Genomic DNA, 6411 nt, shown 5'->3' on the forward strand with positions numbered 1-6411 from the left:
TCCCTATCTTGGGATTTCCTCTTTGCAACTTTGAAGAAATTTGGCTTTTCTGAAACTTGGATTTCTTGGGTTCATCAGCTTCTGACCTCTTCAAGGATCTCTGTTCTGCTGAATGGAGGCCTTGTTGGGTTTTTTGAGGTGATTCGAGGTCTGAGTCAAGGTGACCCTTTATCCCCAATCCGTTTATTCTGGCAGAGGAAGTTTTATGTAGAGGCCTTAACGATTTGGTGTGCAAGGGTTTGATAAAGCCTCTTCCAAGTCCTCGAGGTGTAGTTACTCCTTCCCACTTGTTATTTGCTGAAGACATATTTGTTTTCATGAATGCCTCTGCGAAATATGTAAGGAATATTCATTCATTTCTGGTTAAATATCAAGCTTATTCAGGCCAAAAGTTTAATCCAGAAAAAAAACAGTTTATTTTTTGGAAAAATAGCTCCCCCCAGTTTATTGCTGAATTTTTGGGTATCTCTTCTACAAGAATGCCCACAAAATATTTGGGGGTTGAGCTCTTTAAGGGAAGAGTGAAAAGAGATTACACGTTACCTCTTCTGGATAAAATCAAGAAAAGGCTATCGGGCAGGAAAGGAAGACTCCTCTCTCTGGCGGGTAGGGTGAAACTTGTAAAATCTGTCATTTCCAGTATCCATGTTCACAATTTTGGGATATATTGGTGCCAGGGAGTACAATCCAATTGGTAGAGAAGTGGATGCACAATTTTATTTGGTCAAGAGATATGGACTCGGGGAAGAAGATAGTTGTTAAATGGGAGGAAGCCTGCAAACCCAAAAGGGAGGGCGGCCTTGGTATAAGGAAATTGAGATATGTTAATTTTTCTTGCTTATGTAAATTAGCCTAGAAAATTAAACATGAAAATTCCTTGATGAGTAATGAGTAATTTTCTTCGTGCCCGTTTCTTGAAGGCGGATTGATCTCTAAAACCTGGTCATATTTCTTCATCCATATGGTCAGGCACCAAGTAGGTTTGGAGGTGGATTGAGTCTCATGAGCAGTGAACTGCTAGGAATGGTCATCAAATCAAATTCAGGACAGATAGCTGGTTCGGGATTAAGTCTATTATCGAGATGGCTACAATGCAAATGGACCCTCTTAGTCTAATACAAGCAAGGCTCTCAGATTTCATAAGTCAATGTGAGTGGTGCTTTCCTCTGGTTGAATCTGAATTTTTGACGAACATCTTTGATCAGGCAAAGACTATTAGGATTTTAGATGTGGCAGACAAATGTCACTGGGGGCTAACCTCAGCGGGTGTCTTCACTCTGAAATCGGCATGGAATAAGGTGAGAAAGGAGGTGCCCAAGGTGGGTTGGTGGTCTATGGTTTGGAACGCTCAGCTTCAGCCTAGACAAGCTATGTTTGGATGGAGAATGATCAAAAACAAATTACCAACTGATGATAATATTAAAAAACGTGGAATTCAACTGTCGTCACGATGTTGTTTATGTGGTTGTGAAGAGGAATCAAGAAATCACTTATTTCTATCAGTGCTCTTTCGCGACATATTTGTGGAAAAAAAATTTGCGCTTGTTTTGGGGTGAGATGGGCTGGATTTATTGGCATGGAAGCCTTGATGGCGTGGTGGAAGACTCAAGCGGTAAAGGTTACTTTTAAGGGTCTGTGGGCGAAGGGCTTTATTCTAATCCCTTATTTTACTTGGCTGGAAAGGAATGGAAGGAGGTATGATGGAATCAGTAAATCAGTAGATCATTGTTTCGGTTTAGTGAGAAGCGAAATTAGTTCCCATTTGTTGGTGCATTCAAGGTCAGCCATTTCCATAAGTGACCTTTTGAATGCTAGAAATCTAGGTTTCTCAGGGCTCCGGAATAAGCCTCGGGAATTATTCGAGATATATTGGTGTCCTCCTCAGGATGGCTGGGTGAAAATCAACATTGATGGCTGCTCTATTGGCAATCCAGGGAACTCTGGAGCGGAGGGTGTCTTAAGGAATGAGAAGGCTCAGGTGGTGGGTAATTTCAGAAGCTACCTAGGCGTCAGAACGAATCTAGAGGCAGAGTTCTTGGAGGTTATGATTGGATTAGATGTTGTGCAGCAAATGGGTGTTCAGCGATTGTGGATTGAATGTGATTCAGTGGCAGTTGTTACCCTCTTTTTGAAGAAACAACCCCCATGGATAGCTTGTCAAAGATGGAGTAATTACTTGTCCTACTTAAGTGAGGAGGAGTGGAAGATAACCCATTGTTTTCACGAGGCAAACTCAGTTGCTGATTTTTTATCGAAATCAACAGCTCGTTTTGAAGTTTCAACTCCGGTTTCTACTTGGTCGCCTTTGGTGAAGATGGACTCAGATATGGAAGCCTTTGGTCGTCCTAGGTATAGGATGTGCTAATGTGCATTTGTATTTTTCTGTTTTGGGTTGAGATTGTCGGTCACTGTTTCCTACTGATGGCAATGCCGAAGGTGGGTTCAGTGTATCGTCTTCTCTTCCAGTGGGAGGGATGGCTTTCTTGTCCCCCTCCTTGATTGTACATATTATTTCTTTTTATTTCTTTTTTTTTTTTTAATATACATGATTTTTAGCGAAAAAAAAAATAGTGATTGGTGAAAATTTGGTGCTAGTGAAACTGGGAAAATCTTTTGTTGCAAGATTTTGCATGTAAACAAACAGAACTATAAAAAAATTATGAAGCATACCTTAAAGATAGAGCTATCTCAAGGGGAGAGCAAGATCTCTTTAACACTTCCAAGTCAGTAAATGCAGCTTGGCTTGCATTGGTGCCATTAGCAAGAGAAGAGCTACCTACCACTAACCTATCAAGCATTGCCCATCTTCTTAAAATAACTAGGCCAGACCTTACTTAACTCCTTGAAATTCTCATAGTAGAAGAGATTTAAGTTTAATTTCCCAGAGTCGAGATGAAAATTACTTAAGCTAATCCTTTTAAACATTAATTTCCCTAAAATATACGCGCAACATTTCTGTCAACAGAATCTGAATTCAGTTGAACAGAGGGAAGAAAAGAAGAATATACCATCAAACCATAATCAACTACATATAACTGATACACATTTTACAACTTTATAATAGAATATGCTGAGAACCTCAAGTGATAATACCTAGAGAAAGGCAGAACAACATAGAGCTTGTGATATCACGTAGACAACTAAATAATATGTGAAGATGCACATGATACACCACCTATACAACATAAGAACCTGTAAATTGTTCCACCTGCTTCAAAATATTATTCACTGTCTGGCTGGAGGACCTCACTGATCAATCTATCAAAATTAGAGTAAGAAGACCCTCCTTGTTGGGTAGCTGATTCTGCTTTCTCCTTCCACTCTGAGGCAGCTTTCCTCATTTCCTTCCCCTTCTCTCCTTCCATCAATTCTTTAATTAGAGCTTCAACTTCCTTACGCCTCACATCATTGTCAATCTCCATGCCAATCCCCCAAGTGGTGCAAGAATATCGACAGTTTGGCTGCTGGTCTGCAAAGAATGGCCAGCACAGAATTGGAACTCCACCACGTATGCTTTCCAATGTAGAATTCCACCCACAATGTGTAAGAAACCCTCCTAATGAAGAGTGTGAGAGAACTTGTTCTTGTGGGCACCAGCTTGCTAGCAAACATCTATCTTTGGTATCTTCTATGAACTCTTCTGGCAAGATTGCAGACTCACCCTTCACTACATCGGGTCGAATGATCCACAGAAATGGATGCTTGCTGTTCGCCAGCCCCCATGCAAACTCTATTAAATGTTGATTTGTCATAAAAGCAACACTCCCAAAATTCACATATAAAACAGAGTTAGGCTCCATCTCATCCAGCCACTTGAGGCATTTTGAGTCTTCTTTCCATAGGCTTGCTCCTAAGTTCACTTCACTTTTTAATAAATGCCGGCCGAGCATTGGCAGTGGACCGATGGTATAAATATGATCATGCTTGCACGCAATTGCACTCAACACCTCGAATTCTAAGTTATCGAAGGTGTTGAGTATGATTGCGGAAGCCTTCAAACAATCCTGTGCTTCCTGTACCATGAAGTCGAGCATAATGTCATTAGGATCAATTTTTCTTGTATAGGTTGGGAGGTCCTTCAACCGCATATCTCTCATGCCTGGTATATCAATGGAAGTACTGAAATAACCACTGCTAATATCTCTCTCATCTGCGGGTGCACAAAAGGAGAAGTCATGGCTCTTGTGCAAAGGGAACATTAAGTATATCTTGGCATGTAACAGAGTTGTTTTACTATATTACTGCATTGCCAAGCCCTACTCTACAACCTGCTATGGTTGTTGCTCTTTCTAGTTTCCATCCAAGCAGATTCTATATACCTTTATCATCTTTAAATCTCAAATCATAATCCTCACTAAACCAATTTCTATTCTATAAAAATGGTCAGCCTGAACTACAAACATTTTTCTTCATTTCCTCTGCCCCATTAGTATAAGAAAACAATTTCTCTAATCAGTTCTTAAACTTCAAATTTGAACTCTATCCCAGAAATGGGAAGAAAAGGAAGGCAAGAGTTTAAATTTCTCTAATTTGTCAAGCATCAACCAGTCAAAATAACAATATTACCACTACTCCTTTGCCAACAGATAATCAGGATGAACAACAGAGATAAATAGTATATATAAGAAACTAAATCATGTTGCCCCAACATTTCTTGGTCTTTGCCTCTTTTCCAACAAAGCAATGCTACTGTGGTCTGCAAAGGACCACACAGGTCCTAGATTCCACACAAGGTGTTGGTCCTGTGGTGACATTGAGGTAATCCTTAAAAACTTTCATACAATACTAATAACAAAAAAGGCCTTTGCACTATTTGCCACTTAGCAGTACATGGGTTTATCCATGTGATAGAGGATCCCACATACATCTCAATAGTCAAATTTTAATCCAAAGTAAGGAAGGTTGCTCAAACTTTGATGCAAAGGTTTAGAAAAAGAGAAACTGGTTTCAAAATACCATCAAATGGAGATGCTTTGTAATTTTAGCTACTTCCCATACTCATTTTAAACTAAAATTATACCAATGAGATGGGTCCTCTACTACATGGACTAACCAATGTGGGGAAGAAAACCCTAACAAAAAGGATTTTAAACTAAATGAGAGAGAGAGGTGTACCTCTTGGTGGTAAAATGCCTCTTGATATGAGCTCATGGCAATGGAGGAAGGACATGAAACCACAAGCTGAGGTAGTCCAGAATTGAACATCTTGAATCCCTAGTTCCTTGGCAGCTTTTAAACCACAACTCATAACTCCATCAGAGATAATACAAGAAACCCCAGTTGTATCAGAAGAGGAGTTAAGCTTCCTTATAAGCTGAAGAAGAGGGGCCAAGCAGTTCTTCCTGACAGAGTAGCACAGAGAGGGAATATCCTGGGTAGCATCATCATCATCATAATCACCGCCACGGCCAGACGGCGGCGGCAATCCATCAGGTATTGTTTCAAACCGGAAATCTATCAGGCCCTTCACTGACTCTGGTCCATTAGACCTCAATAAGCGTCTGTGATTGAACTCTGTGTTGACAAAGGTAATATGAAAACCTTAGAAGCTTTGTCAATTGCATCATAGGGGTAACATGGCCTTGTGATGGGTATGGAATGCAAACGGCATGAGGCTTCTCACCTGAAATAGGCCTCACCATGGTTTGCTTTGCAACTTACAGAGGAGGATGAAATCAGGAGCTTATGCAGTGGAGCTCCCTCTTCCCTCTTTAATTCATCTTTCATTTTTTTTTTTTGGTAGAATCTTTAGTTCATCATATTGAGATGATTGATAGGGACAAAAGGCAATTTTCAGTTGAAAGATCTTCCCCAATATTATCCATATTCCATAATTTGATTTAGGTGAGTGCGGAATGTGGGCCCCCAAGGACCAATGTTTAAGCTGATTGGCCACTCTCGACAGCTAACAGTGACACTGGTCATTTAACAGATACAGGGATGAATATAAAAAGAAGGAAATTTAGCTGCTGTCCAGTTGCAGTCACCCCTATTACTAGGGGTGTCAAGCGATCGGATTAGGTCGGTCTTGATCAGGTTTAATTAGATTTGGTCAATTTCTAAGATTACATCATGAACGATTTTTAATCGAATTGGTCGGTTTTACGTTTTAATCGAGCTATCATAAACAGACTTTAAACGGGTCCCTTTTAAAATTGGTTTCCTAAATATGTTTGAAGATGAATACCAATAAAATGAGGCAATGATGGGCATAAAAAAAAAAAAAAAAAAAAAAAAAAAAAAAAAAAAAAAAAGATCCCATAGTTAAAATGAATTAAGACAAAGATGCGCAAAGCAACTAAATTACTAAAGTACTCGATCATTAACCCTCGAAGTTCAAATCAATTAAAATACGCCTACATAGCCCAAGTTTAGTAAGTTCAAATCAATTAAACACTGCATAAAAATGAT

The 6411-nt window shown here is 39.6% G+C and overlaps 1 pseudogene; it reads right to left on the reverse strand.

Moving 5' to 3' along the window:
* Positions 1 to 3005: 3005 nt before the first annotated feature.
* LOC122090522 lies at positions 3006 to 5739 on the reverse strand (annotated as a pseudogene).
* Between the last annotated feature and the right edge of the window lie 672 nt (positions 5740 to 6411).

This window comes from Macadamia integrifolia, chromosome 10 (genome assembly GCF_013358625.1).
Source record: "Macadamia integrifolia cultivar HAES 741 chromosome 10, SCU_Mint_v3, whole genome shotgun sequence".
Lineage (NCBI taxonomy): Eukaryota > Viridiplantae > Streptophyta > Magnoliopsida > Proteales > Proteaceae > Macadamia > Macadamia integrifolia.